The following is a 17869-nucleotide window of genomic DNA, read 5'->3' as shown; positions in this document are numbered from 1 at the left end:
AATTATGCCGTGCTCCTCTGTGACAGTTTGGCTTGCCATAAACAATTGCTTGTTTATGGCGCCGCATGACCTTCAGTTTCTTGGAATCTGGTAGCGTCGCACACGTGTTCGAGCACTGAAAACATGGTCCCGACGTTTCCTGGCTTTTAGGTTTTGCGAATGTGTTTTGTTGGTCAGTGCTTGTTACGCCAGCTGTGCCCGCGGGCCGTTTCTCGGAACTTGCGACGTGTACAGCTGGCGTGACCCTCATCCCTGTGTTGTTATATATTGTGTATTTTGGGTGAGGATTCTAGGATGTGAACTGTACTAAAAAAAGATGTTCTTTGATTGATGGTTGTTCGATTGGCCAATCACGCACGCAAGTTCTGCTGAACGCACTGATTGGTGAACGGATTGTCCAGTTGAGACGCAACCCGGCGGTAATTCGCCAGCAACAATTTTGGACGGAGCGTTGCGTCTAGAAAACGCGGCCGCAACGCTCCGATCGGGAATTCTGGACCTGACTTCGGTGCTATGCACCATCGGCTCTGTAGATATAGGGTCGCCCTATGTGGTCCAAACCAGTGTAACTATTTGTAACCCATGTACTGTTGAAATTATGCAATCTTGTAATTGAACTTCGTAATTTTGTCTGTAAATACAAGTTTTTGTTCGTTCGCTACTGCAGCGTCTGTGCCCTTCGAACCTAAGTCACCTGTGCAGACCGTCTCTGACGGTGTGTATCGGAAGGCGTCGGTGGGGGTGAATTTCAACAAACCACTCGATCGATCGTGGCATCGAATTCCTACTACAGTATCGGCTGTTTTATGCTTCATCTTATGCTTTACCACAATCGGTATACGGGCTGTTCGCGCAAATTTACATAACTATTGGTGACGTCCCACCATATGGCCTTCACCGGCGATATAGGAAACCATGGAAAATAATTCGAATTGCAAAAAAGTATACGGGGTGTTTTACTTAATTTGAGCCAGGTTTTAAGATATGCAGATGCTACGTAGCTGGACAGAACCAAGGTAATGTTGATTAGCATTGCTTGGAGACACTCAGATTATTTTTGCCTTCCCCTGATTAGGTAATTAGTGTTAATTAATTTATCAATTATTTTGTATTAGATGGAAATGCTCAATGGTAAAATTGTAAAGCAACATTAGAAACTCCCGATAGAGTTCTCTGCCCAACGCGTGCTCCATAGAAGGGGTTTTCCGAGCGCGAACAAGCACGCGATTACACGCAATGTGACTCGAGCGGGCGATCGCGCAGCAATATATGTGTGTGTGTGTGTGTGTGTGTGTGTGTGTGTGTGTGTGTGTGTGTGTGTGTGTGTGTGTGTGTGTTTGTTTGTGTGTGTGTGTGTGTGTGTGTGTGTTTGTGTGTGTGTGTGTGTGTGTGTGTGTGTGTGCATGTTTGAAGAGCTACGTAGAGTGGGAATAGACAAGAAGCAATATACACCTTATCGACTCTCGTCTATAGACACTCTAAAAACGAAGAATGAACAACAATAAAGAGAGCTTGTATCGACTTCTTTCTATAGACTGTCTATAGACTGCGAATAGACAAAAAGAAATAGAAATCTTATCGAGTTTCGTCTTCGTAAAGTCTATAGATAAATAACAGAGAAAAATGAATAGAGCCTGTATCGACTTTTGTCTATAGGTAGTCTAAAGAGGGGAAGCAGTGAAAAAAGAAACAAACACCTTATCGACTTTTTTTCTATAGACGGTCTATAGACTGCGTATAGACAGAAAGAAATAGATTTCTTATCGACTTTCGTCTATAGAAAGTCTATCGACAAATAACAGACAAATATAAATAGAGGCTGTATCGACTTTCGTCTTAGGTGTCTGTTGTGGGAAAGTATACAAAAAAGAAACAAACACTATATTGATTTCTTTCTATAGGCTGTCTATAGACGGCAAATAAACAAAAATAAATAGAAACTTTATCGACTTTTGTCTATAGACAGTCTATAGACTTTGTATCAACAAAAGTCCATATCTATAGAAAGGCAAGGTCGTCATAAAAAGTCTATAGACTTTCTATAGACAGTGTAAAGTCATTTTTGTAAGGATAACCCGCTTGGCAAGTGTCCCATATGCCACAGGAATGCTTGCCGTTTCTTAACTTTGTGATGACTGACATCGATATTGCACTGCATTCGATGGATTCGTGCATGTGACGGAACAATCCACACATCCACGTAACTACCGGCAATCAGAGAAGCGGTTTTCTACATTTTGCACCAGCCTGCTCAAATAAGTAGACTATTATTGCGCAATGTCAAATCGGCGCTTCAGCTGCTTATACGCAAATGGATCTCCACACGTGCGGTGACCCTTGGCACTGCCGATCTAGCCCCTGTGGTTGGAGAATGGTCACCATGATAAACTTCAATGGCTTGCTCGTCACTCAGTTTACACGACCAAGACTTGGCCATGTAAGGCTACTTCAATGAACAACTTCGAAGAGTCAGAGCCTCTGCTTACGATCCTTCAAGAGCAGACGCCTACTGACTTCTCTACGTTCTAACATGAAAAGTGACGAGAAGGAACTCAGACCAAACTAAAAACTTCATATACATCTGCAAAGACTGGATTCTAAGCTATCTTTCAGACCACCCCCAATGATTCTGCATAGAGTGCGACTTTTCTGCGTAGGCTTAAGTTGGAGGCGGCGTTTTACACGTTGTTACGTTCATGTTATGTGACATATTTCGTGTCCAGACTGTGAGGTGCATCATGCACATGAATCTATAAAGCGTATATACATATAGCATGAATATATAAAGCATATCTACAACTAAATATCGACAAATATTCGCGTATGTGCTTGCCAATCTCAAGCGAGAAAACCCGCACTTAACTTATCAAAAAGAAAAGGCCTGGTCTCTTGGACAACAATAGTGTTTGCCATTGTGCTTATCGGCCCATCGGCTCGATCAACTAGGCCTTGTTGCTTCGTTAGGGACCTGAACACTGAAGAGAAGTGTTTCAAGTGTTTATTCTCAAGTACTGTGCACTCCGGTTGTACTAGATGCTAATACGATGAAAGTAGTGGCCTTGAAAAAATACACAAGTACGAGCAGATCTTTATCTCGTGCGAATCTGAGAAGCACAGGGGTGATATTGAGCTGGCGCAATGAGGTTCTATGCGTGACAAATTCTGCATGCAGCATTTTTAGATGTTTGCGAGAAACACGTGGCAACAATTTCCACTAGAATCACAAGACGCTGTACTGACATTTATAAACACATTTTAGGGCGTGAAATAAAAAAATGGCACTACATAAATCAGCCAATAAAACATAACACTCCATTCGCATGTAGATTGTGCGGGTATGTTGCAATCCTTTCGTGCCATATCGCTTGAATTTAGCCCCGCTAGTACACCTAAATGTGCTCCATGTATGACAGTGGCACAATACATTCGCAGCTGCTTTTTTTTATACGACAGACAACGACAGAGACTTGTGCCTAATATTGGCGGCAGCTAACGTAAAGTAGCAAGAAGCCAACTTGTCTCTTTAAACTAGGGGCCCTATGGGCCAGAACTTAGATTACAAAGCTCGTGGCAATTTTCCATCCGTTCTGCTCAAATATATCTGTCCAGCGAGCTAAGCTCCTTTGTCTATCTTGAAAACCCTGGCTTCTTCTCTAGCGGGCGAGAAATACGCGTTCTCACGCTTTGCCAAGTTGAAAATAGATGGCTCGGCTGCACTGTAAGTATGCAGACTGTGAGACAATTGGCCAGTTCAGTTGTATGTCTCCATGCTCTTTGCAGAATGGCTCATGATTGTGTTCACTTGGAATGGTTGGTACAAGGTTTGTATATAAAAAACACAGACAAGAAATAAATACAATAAAGCGGCCTACTAACATGGCTCTTGTTTTTCTTTTTTTTCGAAACAGTACACAATTGCATTGGGCCCGTTGAAATACTTTATTTTCCTCTTTCGACTGCTTTTCTGCATCGCGGCGGTTTGTTGGTCGGGGGTCGCACGTGAGATAAGTCCCCGGTGTAAAGGATGTGGACTCAGTCGTTCGTCCCCGATTCATACACAAAGAAATTCAACAAGAGCAGGCACTCGGGGTAAAAGGGCTACAGAAAACACGTCTAGCCAAGCATTCACACCATCCGTTAGCTGAAGCTTGCTTCTGGAAAATGAACGTGAACTTAAGAGGAAGGTTTAGCTCGAGGGCTCTTGGCTAAATACACGGGAAAGGAGAAATCATTTTGGTCTGCAACCACTGCAGCCAATTTGATGAAGTTTGTTGCATTTAAACAAAAAAAAAACAAAATCTAGTGAATCTTAGGTGTGAATTTTATATTTATGCTATCAATATTCTTATAGTAATTGTTGAGAATCAAAACATTCGAGACAGTGATACTGTCAGGTTTACAACCCCTAGGATAGAAAAATGATATCAAATTATTTCAATTGCATTTAATAGTACATCCAAAGAGAACAAATTTCATGTATTATATATACATGGCTCTAAAGCAGACCTTTTACAAAACCGTTGTAAACAATGTAACAAATTCACGTACGATGGGAATTACCATATCAAATTTGACCGCTTTGGCATTCTCACGTATGCAGTTTACAGAATTGTAATATCTGTTCTTCGCGCAAACTGCAAATTTGTAAACTTCGAGCTTTTATTATTTTCAAACTCACCAATTTTTGAGAATTCCTTTTTTAATACTTCGGAGCATATATCAAAATTCCGCTTCCACTGGTTAATAGAATTTACTTTTCTCACCGAAATCAATACATTTCATTAAAAACTGTATTGAGGTTATATCAGAAAACCGTTCCGGCGTTTTACATGGTATTTAAAGAGGTGGCATCGAAGTAGGGCCCGAACTAGAACAACCTCTTAACCACGTTGGAGAAAGACATGGTGGCGTATTCTTGGGCCTCAGAAGAACTATTTGATCACATGTCATTAACACCGATTCGTGTATTGAGATCGTGTGGTGAGAATGCCTAACCCGCAACCACAACGTGTTAATCGGAGGCTGCTATCGCCCTCCCGATTTGAATCAGTGAATTCTTGTTGCGCAATAGCATTACAAAAGCAATTATCATCAGGCTGATATCACTTATCTCCTGAGAATTCAATTTTCCACTGATAGACTCGAATGTACTATTCTCATCTGTCGATCGTCAAATGAACTCATTTATTTAACGTTTGAATACAACTTATTGCGAATGATTACTCAGCCCACCGACTGCAATAACATCTTAGACTGTTATTATTAGTGACCCTGAAACATTCGGTGAAGTAACTTACTTGGAAGGCTTTAGTGACCTTCGGAGGCTAAGGAATAAGAAAAAAAGAACGGTTATAGAAGAATACAAAGCACACTGGCTCGCCCACGGCTTGAAACAGATAGGACCTATGTTTGAAATCTTACTGCTCAGCTGTAAGTGAGGCTAAAGATAGATACTATTCTCACGATCTACCCTCCCTTCTTGGGTCCAAACCCCAAAAGCTTTGGCAGGCAATATCACCTGATCACATTTCCCACCGTATTTCGTTGGATGATGAAAATGAAGTTGTTCTTCCAGATAGTAAATGTCCCCTGGTCTTTAACACGTTTTTTTAAATCTATATTCTCAAATGAAGAGCTTTCACTCATTCCTGCAGTCACTGACTTCGACTGCCAGTGGATGGCTTCCATCGTTATTAGTGAAGATGGTATCGCATGTCTCATTATTCACCTCATATATCTAGCTCTTCAGACGTCGATAATCTTAACTTTAACCAGCCATGGTTGCTCAGTGGCTATGGTGTTGGGCTACTGAGCACGGGGTCGCGGGATCGGATCCCGGCCACGGCGGCCGCATCTGGATGGGGGCGAAATGCGAAAACACTCGTTTACTTAGATTTAGGTGCACGTTAAAGAACCCCAGGTGGTCGAAATTTCCGGAGTCTTTCACTACGGCGTGCCTCATAATAAGAAAGAGGTTTTGGCACGTAAAACCCCATAATTTTTAATAATAACTGCAAAGTTTTAAATATTATAACTTCGATATTTAGCAAAATTTTGTACCATATTTTCCACCAGTCATTATCATCCGGCCGGCCCCTTCAGACTGGAAAATTGCTAAATTGTACTGTGTATAAAAGTGTCAACAAAACTCCCCTGAAAACTACCGGCGTATTTCATTAACGTGCATGTGCTGCAAAATGCTCGAGCATATTATTGCATTTAAAATATATGAACTTCTTGAACCGAAGAATTTTTTCTTTGCTAACCAGCACGGCTTCACGAAAGATCTATCGTGCAAGAAACAGTTACTAGAGGTCACTACTGACGTACATTCTCACATGAACCATGACCATCAAACAAATTGTCTCTTTCTCGACTTTTCTAAAGCTTTCAACCATGTGGCTCACTGCCGTTTAATTTCCAAATTAACTCCTCTTAAATTAAACTGTTTAACGCTATCTTGGATTCGTAACTTGCTAACTAATCGTCAGCATTTTGCCATTTTCAACAATTTCACATCACCCTTCACTATACGCAACTTCCGGTGTGCCGTAGCGCAGTGTATTAGGAACATTGATTCTTTTTAATCTACATCAATGATCAGCCCTAGAACATCTCTTCTTGGGCGTGAATTTTAACTGAGGATTATGTCATATACTCACCAATTACCGGCTTTGAGGACCTTCTTATTCTTCAAGGTGACCTTCAGCGCATTAGCGACTGCTGCAACACCTGGCTAATGACACTTAATTCATCTAAACGCAAATTACTGACTTTCACACGCAAACACTGAATTCAAGTTTTTTCTTATTATATAAATACGGATCCAGTAACTTGAGCTTCACTGTACAAATATCTAGGTGTTAATCTCCCACCTGATCTTTCCTGGGCCTTTCATATAAGAACCATATGCGGCAGTGCTTCAAAAACACTAGGATACATTCGTCGCAACCAACGTAAATCCCTGTCGAACATCCCCAAATTAACAATCACGACTTTCCCCCGTCCGAGTTCGCATCCCCGATACGGTCTGCACATCATGAACATTTATTCTGCGTGTTAGAAGCCATGCAAAACCGAGCTAGTCGATTCATTTCCTGCAATTACGATAGACAGCCGAGCATAACTCAGATAAAACTTGATCTTTCACTTCCTGCGCTAAGTAGTCGTCGTGACGTGGCATTGCTGCCGTTGCTCCATAAATATGTTCATCAAATGAAAGCATCGTCTTTGCTACTGGAACGTGCTACTTGTATATCACCATGGCTGAATAATGAGTTAAGTTTCACTCGCATCTACGGAAACATCGATGCATTTATTCAGTCAGCTTTACCACGAGTGATTCGTTTGTGGAATTCTCTTCCTGAGAGCACTGTGAGGAAAACGGTTAGAGATAAATATAGGCAACTCTCGAACATGCAATTTCTGTCAGAAGAATGTGTCATACTTTATGCGATGTTTGGTATACCTGTGTAACGTCACGCAGGTATTGTTTTCCTCTTTCACGTCTTAAACTACACTTTGTGATCATGTGCCCAAGTAAAAAGCATAATAAAATCTATGCGTTGTTTTGTACGCTACCGGTAAATGTAATTTAAATTTATCTCAGTATTGTTAGTATTGTATTTTTTCTGCTTTTCGTGCTTTTAACTAGACCTTTTTACACTATGTTTGATTATATGTGCGAGCAATGTGCGTGATAAAATTTATCCGGTGTTTGGTTACTACCGCAGCTGTGCATTTGTAACCCTGTGTTACAGCGATTATTTTTACTCATCTTTGCGGTATTCTCGTGTACAACTTTCTAACAGTGATGCCCCTCTTACTCAATGCTCCTCATGGGGTCTAAAAGGTATCTTAAAGTAATAATAATTGACATATATTTTTTTATCCTTTCTCGTGCGTACTAAAAGTTTTGTCTGCAAAAGAAGTCACACTGTGCCACCTACCTTTCTTTCGGTTACCTAACGACAAGTCGATTACACGCCAGTGCATGCTTCACGCGCTTGACACTCCACCGAGGGCAACGAGGCCGGCTGCCCATGCGAGCGTTCGCCTGTACGGGAACTCATATGTCTTCGGTCTTTTTACTTTATGTATTGTGGAATTAGTTTCTGGGGCTCTCGGCGCGTTTTCGCGCTCCTGTTGCACTTCGACACGGCACGCCTTTGCTATTGTCCCACGGGAAGGCGGGTTATATTGTTGGACAGTCGGCGCTGCATTTTGTGGCGCAGTTAGTTTGACATGTACTTAATCTCACTAGGCCATGTTTGTGACGCTTTCTCTGATCCCCCACATTACTGCAATCTATTTCTGTACTTCTTGGGGTACATTTTGGGCACGCTAGGTGAACCGCGCGCTGTGACGCACTTAGCAAAATACCGCTCGGCCTTTCTGGCACAGTTCGGCGTGTAGTGAATCGTATTGGAACATGTTTTTGACGCTCTCTCTTACTTCCAACAAAATTTAAATTTATTTCGGTAATTTTTGTTGCAGTTTCTAGATGCGCACGGTGCATTGGTGGTTGTGACATCATTAGCGAAAAACAGCTCGAATGTCTTGGCCTAGTTAGTCTGGCGTTTACTTAGAATCTTACTAGGACATGCTTGTGGGACATTTTGACCCCAAACATCATTGTAGCTTAGTTCGGTACGTTTCGGGGTACTTTCTGGGCACGCTGGGTAAAGGAGTCATTGTGACGCAGCCAGCGAAAAACACCTCGGTCGTTCAGCAACTGTTAGTTCGGAATCGGCAGTACCTTACTAGGACATGTTTCTGATGCTTTGTCTGACGAACAAAATAATGGTAGCTTATTTTGTAACATTCGTGGAGATTTTTGGGCATGCTGCCCGCTTACTGCGTTGCATATCAGCAAAAATCAGCTCGGCCGTTGCGGCGGAGTTAGTTTGGCGCGGACTGAATATTACTGGGACATAATTGTGACACTTTTTATGGCCCGTCGAACAACATTTACCTTCTTTCGGCACTCAGGCTTGCAGAAAACGCGACCAGTGATCACTAAGAGCAATAACACCGGATGTGTTGCTTGCACCTGCTGAACGCACAGAATACAACGCTGAGCTGCTCAAAAAGCAATAAGTTGTAACTGGAAAATTCCATCTTCTGAATGACTGAAAACATGTTTTGTACCCATTGGATGTTTTGAGTGCGCGTACAAGACATTCTGCAAGCGTCAGGCCTGGAGTCTGTGTTGAGGCCACCTCTGTATGCATGGCGTACCAACACGTCGGCTGCGAAAACGGCATACTGAGCTGTGTCGAAAGTGCACAGTCGCCCCTGTATATGTACTGGCTCTGAAAAGAAGCAAATAAATCCCAGGAATGGGCCTTATTTCCTTCTCAATGAAAAAAAAACTGAAATCATATGTCTTCTTATTTTATGTATACTATTCTTTGCGATGCGTCACGTGTTTTCTATGCCATGCTTCTAAAAGCGAATTGACTTTGTTCCTAATGTCGTCCATTCGCCTCTACACGTACTTTTAGTATAAGCGCTAAATACCAAAATGGAACGCGTTTGCAATTTTTCAGATAGTGCCCTCCGGCGGAGCTTCATAAGGGAACCACTGCTGTTTGCGTTTTGCCACAACTATGGAAAAACGCACAAAAAGCCCGGAACGACCATTTTGACAAAGCAAACTAAACATTTCCTCATTTCACAAGGCGTCTTGTTTACTTTATGAAATTTCATGTCGCAGATAGGATAACTTCGATGAAGGCTCCAGGTAGCATAAGCAAAATGCGCCTCTTTACCAAGGCTTGGTGATATTTTACTTGCTATGGCAATATGTCTATCTTCCATGTAGCGTTTCGTAGTAGTATAGGTGCTTTTTGTTCTTGAAGAGCTGTTGCTAGCACTCATTAAAAAAAGACGCAATTATACAGGTCGATACTACCCTCCGTATATTAAAGACGTCTGGCACTCGTATTACTGGGCGTCCTCCCCTTAAGATGTACGATACACGAACTAGATTATTGATGCAGTGGGAGCAATGTGAATAAGAAGTAAAACAAAAAAGCTTCAATTAACTTTTCTGTTTTTGCTCATGACAACCGTGTGGAAATATACAAGGAGCATTCGGTTTTCTTCTGCTTCGCATCCTGCGTTAGAAATACTTAGATGCAAAATAGTTCGTCGCCCACTGATGTCCTGTTGCGTCCAAGCCGTTTACGCATCTAACGTACTAAAAATACAGAAAAAGGTGAATTGATTGCTCATGTGATATACAATAATTTTGTTTGTGTTATTTCTCAAGCGCTGGTAAATTAGCACAATATAGGAAACAAATCTACAACACGAATTGCTGCAGCCCAAATGCCACCAGAGTACTAAAAATACCTATATACAAATTTAGGTGGCGCTTTGTTGCTGAATAAGGGTGTACCTAGACCTTTATTCTAACTTCCAGGATGAAGGATGCAATAGCGAAGAGTACAAAGGATGACCAATCCCAGCGCAAGAAAACAATAACAACAACAAAATAATGCGCACGCAATGGGAATAGGAATGAGAAATTCTCTTTTTATTTATGAGTTCAATTTCTCGTATTCATAATTTTTCTGTCATGGGCCGAGCAGGTGTACACGGAAATGGACTTACGAAGCAATTACTCAATTTATTCACTGACTCAAATTTGAAGATTAGTATCGTGGAAAAATTTTATTCTTATATTTAGATGCGCTGGTCTACCGAGTCGAAATCGGTTTTTTTTTCAATGTGAATTGCATTCTTTGGGAAATTTACCCTCCTTTCAGTAGGTACACAACTTTTTTACTCGGTAACCCAAGTTGTCTATTAGCTAGGGACACCACGTATCTGATTGAGGCTGATGTCTTGCAGAGCAGATAACATGGCTCACTCGATAGGTGCCCAAGCAGACAAGTATCTACTGGCTGCTCTGACCTAGTAGAAAGCTCGGGTCTCTATGTATGTGCGACAGAATATGTGCCCAAGCAGACTAGTTTAGGACTATGTGATATAGGTATGTACCCACTTTTGACAATTTTCAAACTGGCACAGCGCAACAAGGAAAATAAGAAACAGCCGAGCAGGCCAAGAGAAAGAACAGAGCACTGACTTCCAAGTGGTTTTATTAGGAGATTGCACGAAATATATAGTCACGACAAAGACTGAGACAATATCCTCAGAACGCGTCATAAAAATTCATGTCGAGTGAGAGTAACAGCATCATTAGTCAATGAACACGTGCAATTCTTTCAATCATAATTGAAGAGATCAAGTAATTGTACCTCCTTTAAAGATAGGCACAAAGATGGCGCGCTGACACGCTTGCAGTCAGTCCATGGTATGAAATCAATTTCAATAATATCTCGCGTAAATAATAGGCGCTCTTTTCAGGACTTTTCAGCCTGATCAAAATTCGGCGTACATCCACAATCTCGGCAGTGAACTCCAAAATTCCCCCGAATATCTCTATGCGCGTCATCATAACGTTCTTTTAGACTTTCAGTAAGGCAGCGATCGCTTTACCCTGTATATTGCAGCATCGTCTAGTTTTCCCGAGGGAGTCGTTCAATCGGCGACGTATGGCGGCTGAATTGGGGGCGACCGAGATGATTGGCAGCGAGACAACGGCGCAAGGGACTGGTGACTACGTGAGGATGGTGAACGGCATGGAGGGAGCGTCGTCGCAGGTGCCTTGGGGAGGCTCGCGGTAGGGCTTAAATTGGCGATGATCTATGTCGGGGCGTTGGTTGTATCTATGACGCGCCTGATACCAGTGCCATCGGCTTTTACAATAGCTGGCCACGTGTCCAATACGACGGCAGTTAAAGCAAATGGGACGGTCATCAGCAGTTCTCCACTCGATTGGATTGCGAGTACGGAACGGTGGCCTTTGACCTCATCGGGCCAATCCCAACATCTCTGACTGGAAACAAGGGGGTTGATGTAGCTATGAACTACGCGATACGATACGCTATCACGCGGGTACTGTCGAAAAGCTGTGCCAGTGACGTTGCGGACTTTCTCCTTTACAACGTTGTTCTTCACCACGGCACTCCTCGAAAGCTGCTGACCGACCGCAGTCGCTCATTTCTGTCCAAAGTCGGTGACGACATTCTTCGTTGGTGTTCCATGCGTCACAAGCTAACCACTGCCTACCATCCGCAAACCAATGTGGTTACCTAGCGCCTCAACCGCATGCTGACCACAATGCTCTCCATGTACGTTTGCTCAGACCACCGTGATTGGGACAGCACCTTGCCTTATGTCACCTTTGCCTGCAACTCATCACGCCATGACACCGCTGGCTTTCCCCCCTTTTATCTCTTGTTTGGCCGCCATCCCATATTGCCCTTTGAGACTCTTTTACCATCACCTGTGCATCGTATTATAGACTACGCCCGCAATGCAGCTTCTTGGGCCGCAACGGCTCGCCAGGTTGCAAGGGATCGTCTTTCTGCCTCCCAGCTGTCCTAGAAGGCCCGCTACAATCGCCCCCCATCACAGAATCGTTAATTACTCTCCGGGATCTTTGTTCCTCCTCTGGACGCCTTGCCGCCGTGTTGCCTTGTCGTCCAAGCTTCTCTCCCGCTACACCGGGCCTTACAAAGTCCTGCACCAGATCACTGACATCATGTACGAGATCGTTCCATAGGACAGTAGGTCATCCGCCGCGTCCGCAACTGATATCGTGCACGTCTCCCGACATAAGCCTTATGTTGTAGGACACGATACTACTTCTTAAGCGCCGAGACGGCGCTCTCGCCGCTGAGGATCCTGTGTTACGCGCTATTCCCGCACACTGAAGCATGCATCCTGCCACGCATGGAATAATGCGCGAGAAATACGGTGAAGACGACGCTCAGAGTAGCGCTCGTGTTGTTCTGCCATCTAGTTTGCAGCCGTTTCTCTCTGTATATATTTTGTAAATACAATTCCCTATTCATTTGGGTACTTTCCTCCCCGTGGCACTATCTCCTCCCCCGAGATGGCAGAATTGAATAACCCAACCCAACAACACCAGGCACAAAACGCGCCTTGTGCTAGGTAGCATAGGCAGTGGCGCTTGGGTGGAACTAAGTGACCGCTTTATAGATCCGATGTAGCTTATCCGGCGCGGAAAACACTACTTCACCGCTAGCCTTTCGGCCAATCTTCTTTAATATTTCGGAGGCGTTCTCCCCGTATCGTATGACTACTGGTCTCTCGATATATAAATATTTGCTTGGTTTATCAGTTAGCGTCCTTGTTTACCTGCTCTAATAGCTTTTCAGCTGTAGCAGAAAGTAGTGTAGCCGGGCATCTGGCACATGAAACCCGATAAACATGAGCTGGAAAACTGCGCTGCATGGCATGATGACAGGATTTCCTGAGGACATTATTGGGACTTCGATTAGTAATGCTTCACTTAAGCAGTTCAGAATGAGTGCAGCCAAATGACAAAGGAGTTTGCCACTCCTTTGTTCGTACAGCCAACACAAATGGTCTTGTAAAAGAAGCGAATTCAAGTCTAAAAACTTCTACGTTCTTGTCAGTTGGCATGTGATGGCGTCAACAAAAGCAGATCAAAGCACTCTTTAAAGGGTTCCACGCTTTCGTCTGATATTTGCTGGATAGCGGCGTAACTGCACTCTACAAGGATCAAAAATCATCTACAAAATGTCTGTGCACACACCACTATATTGAATGTAATTCCAGTGAATTCGATTTAGGTAAAACGACAAGAGTCTAACGACGCTGCTGTTATGTACACCAGTGCGATTCTGGAAGCTGAGCACCGAAGGAATCAATGGCGTGACCAAAACACCGCAACCACTTCTAGTGCGGCTCCAGATAATAAAATACTTTAATGTCAACTGAAAAAACTTGTAAGCCCCTGTTATGCTCTTTAAGAAGGTTTGCCAAAGCATCTGATATCCTTAATAGAATAGGGTCTTCAGCAGTAAGCAAGTGAAATTTCTCTTGTAATGACAATGCCATAGATTTCTGGCACTTCCCTCTTTCTGTTTCAATAAACCGCAGGGACCAGTCAATTACTGTCTTAGCCATGAAAAATATCTCGAGGCTAAATTTTTTGCAGTTTTCTATTGCTGTGGTCCGTTTTTCAAAACTCAAAGGTTCGCACATCTTTGTAGCTTCGGTTTTTACTTTGGACAGATAATGGGCCTCCTCCGACCAAGAAACAGAATAAATGGCAGTTGTAATTTTCGTGAGAAGAATCAGGCAGAGCCGCAAAACTTACAAAGTGATGTGTTTTATCAGAAGGTATGCACTTTTCCTTCATTAATATTCTATTACTTAACGACCAACTTCCGTGAACAAGGATGGCTTAGCGCGCTGGTTGGTAAAGCATCTTAAAGGGTTAACAGCGCACACAGATGGCGACAGAGAGAAGAACGACAGGACTCAGCGCAGCGCAATTAGCAGTGAAAGCTCAGGGCTCGCCGGTAGTGTCGCTCTTCATGCACCACCATATATGCCAGAAGTTCGCGCTTGTCTGAAACATACATTGCTTTAGAGCTCAAGAAAATTGGCCCGAGCACGCCTTATTGCCTGAGCAAACCGTTTTTCCATTTAGTCAAGCAATGATGGATGATATTCACTGCAGTAAAAGTTGTCAATATTTTTTAGATAAGTACGCACAGTAATCATAGGGTCCGGTCGGTACACTGAAAGATTGGCGTAGAAGGAATGCTGGAGGAACGACGTTTGCACAGTGCGCAAAACGGGGGAAATTTCATGTTGCTGGCAAATGGAAAACTGCGGTTACTGTGCCTTTACTGGGAAATAGAAACCGAAGGTCATGCAAATTTTGCATTTGGACCGTATTTTCATTCTGAAAAGCTGACTGTGTATTACTAATAGCGAGTCGTGACAGGAAGAAAAACATTAATTATGAGGCTAACGGCAGTGTCGGTGCGGTTGTAATGGCCAGATAATGGGAAAAGCGAGACCTTGACACGATTAGCAATTCAGAGAAGGAAAAGGGTAGCTAGTGCGATGAGCATAGAAGAGGAATGATGGAAATGTCAAAATCGAACCTTCGTGAGATTAGCGCGGCGTACAGTCCGCATAATTGATTCGACGCTGATATCGGGAAAATTGCTCTCTGCGCAGAGCCGAAACAGCCTTCACACCCACCTCGATTCTTTGTCATTATTACCCGACTGTTTATACAAACGACAAGGAAGATTAGAACACAGTGAAAACCTCGGCTTATTTAAAGTTCGCACATGCTAATGAAGTGATCTAGCCGAGATATATGTAGGCTGAGTCCTAATAGCAGGGGTCCGAACTTGTCATATATTGCAAAAGGAAAGATATAGGGAATGAGAGAGAAGGAAGATCATGAACGTAGAGAGCTAAGTGCTTCAGAAGTTATTATGAATGCTGTCCAGAAGGCGCATTTGGGTATTACTTTGTTGGCACTTGCGTTCAGAAATTAACGTCCTGATTCGTTATGCCATCGGGGAGCGGCACGTATAGAGATGATGAAAGTAGTGCGCGCTTCTAGCGCCGCCTCTATTGACTTTGTGAATTTTCGTGCCTATTGCGCAGCAGATGTGTCATACGAATATATATATATATATATATATATATATATATATATATATATATATATATATATATATATCCGACATATTTAAATTGAGTGCTTTAGTTTGGGCAGCCTAACGCCGGAATCAATCACCTGGGTCAACTCAGTCATTATAAGTGTCCTCATTTGTGAATGCTCTATCATATCAATGTTTTCACATAACTTGTTTCAGTGCCTGTATATATATATATATATATCTATATATATATATAAATACAGGCAATGAAAAAGGTTATGTAAAAACATTGATATGCTAGAGCATTCACAAATGAGGACACTGATAATGACTGAGTTGAACCAGGTAATTGATTCCTCTGTTTGGCTGCGCAAACCAAAGAACTCCATTTAAATATGCCGGTACGTCTGTAGAAAGGTGCGATGTGGAAAAAAATGCCTGCTTCCACCAATTGTATTGATTTGCAGAAACTGTACTCTAGGTTTGGAGAGGTGGCATAAAGAGCCGGAAAAAATAGAAATTCGCTCAAATCTTGAAGGTGGCATTGTGTCATTTTGCTTGCCATAAGTCGTAGTACAAGATCTGTCCTCAGCATTCAATGAGCACTATGCTTGAACTTAAAACAACCACTGAAGCCTAGAAAGCAGGAAGCCTTTACGACGAAAACTTCTTCACTGCGGTTACAAAATTGATTAACACAAACACTGAACTGAAAAAAAAATGTATGATGATGCTGCATGTTTCGAGGCCATTTTAAAAAGTCACGCTGTCGACATGTAGGGCAGGCAGCTGCGTGGATGTCTACCGAATGATAGAAGCAGATAATATGAGCGTCTTCCTAAATTATCACAACCGCCCCAATCGAGACTAAAGTTTGCTGTTCATCACCTTGCAAAACTGCATTGTGCGCCGAAGAGCACGTCTCCATGAAAAAAAGAACAGACACAGCAAACCAGATAACCAAGATGCAAGTGATGTGTGCACACAAATGACGCCGCACAAGAAGCGTTAAAGCAACCATGATAGACACCACAATTGATACCGTTAAAATGCCAAAAAAATCACATTTAACAAACGAGAAGCCCTGCTGCCTATCTTCTGAGAACCACCAGCTGGCGCCACGTTATGGGCGCAATTGTTGGCTGAGGGTCGTGGCTTCAGAGCCAGTGGACAGCTGACGCTCTCAGAGACGACAAAAGGTGCGAGATCTATTCAAGGGACCACCTTTAATGCCGAAGGCCCAGGCAAACTGGGCTGCTTCTTGGTCGCCGCGTCTCGGGCTCCCTCCCCAGGCTGACTGCACGTGGCACGGGTGCACGAGCCAGGCCCAGATGGTCATGATGGCGGCACAGCGGCACAGTCAGGCAGCCGGCGTTTCCATAAAGGTTATGTATGTTATTACCAGAAAACGGTGTGCTGGTGTCATCGACATATACAATAAATTTGGCACTAGAATCAGTACGTAGCACGTGATTACTATATAAAACAAACAATAGAGAACCTAATAAATTTCATTGTGGCACTCTGCAAAGTACCTTCATAATCTTTGCGTTTGGCTTATTCGACACGACGATTTGTTGCCGCTGCCGTAGATATAATTTTATTGGCTGCAGCGCTCAATCCCATACGCGATAGTGACTACGCTTCTTTTTATTAGGTTTCGTAATTAGTTAAATCAAATGCCCTAATGAAAGCAAAGAACAGTCTAACCGTTGCAACTCTCGTAACTGTGTTAAAATGTGCATTTTTTGTGTAAATAACACCCGTTCTTTAGATTTATTCTTACGAAAAGGGAATTGACATTGTGAACAGTTTGTATTTTCAAGCGCAATTTGATATCCTGATGTGTAATACCTGAAGTGTAAATACTGGGGGGAGAAATACAGGTCTATAATTTTCTGATTCAGTGCTGTCGCCCTTGTTATACAACATGCCTACTTTTACAATGTGCATTTTACTCGAAAGAAAAACGGAAGTAGTTAAACCTGAATTGTATATGTGGGCAAGAATCGATGCTAAAATATCGGCAACAATTTCACCGGCCATAGGAAGACACCTTCTTAACGAAACAGCTTTTATGAACCAATTTCAAGCTTATTGCGCTCGATTTATAACTGCATTATTATAAACTATTTTTGAACCGTACTTGGTAGTAACGTATGAATGATCTAATCAGATAAAACAAATATGGCGGTTTTTATAGCTGGTACACATTTTTAAAACATAATGTAGTATGACAGTAATAACCTTCATACGATGTGCGCCTGAGAAAGCTATATCTTTAGCCAAAGCGAGCTATGCATACAAATGACTAAAGGCTAAGATTCTTA

This window comes from Dermacentor variabilis, chromosome 2 (assembly GCF_050947875.1).
Source record: "Dermacentor variabilis isolate Ectoservices chromosome 2, ASM5094787v1, whole genome shotgun sequence".
Classification (NCBI taxonomy): domain Eukaryota; kingdom Metazoa; phylum Arthropoda; class Arachnida; order Ixodida; family Ixodidae; genus Dermacentor; species Dermacentor variabilis.
The sequence above is the reverse complement of the archived record's forward strand: the minus strand, read 5'-3'. Positions refer to the sequence as shown.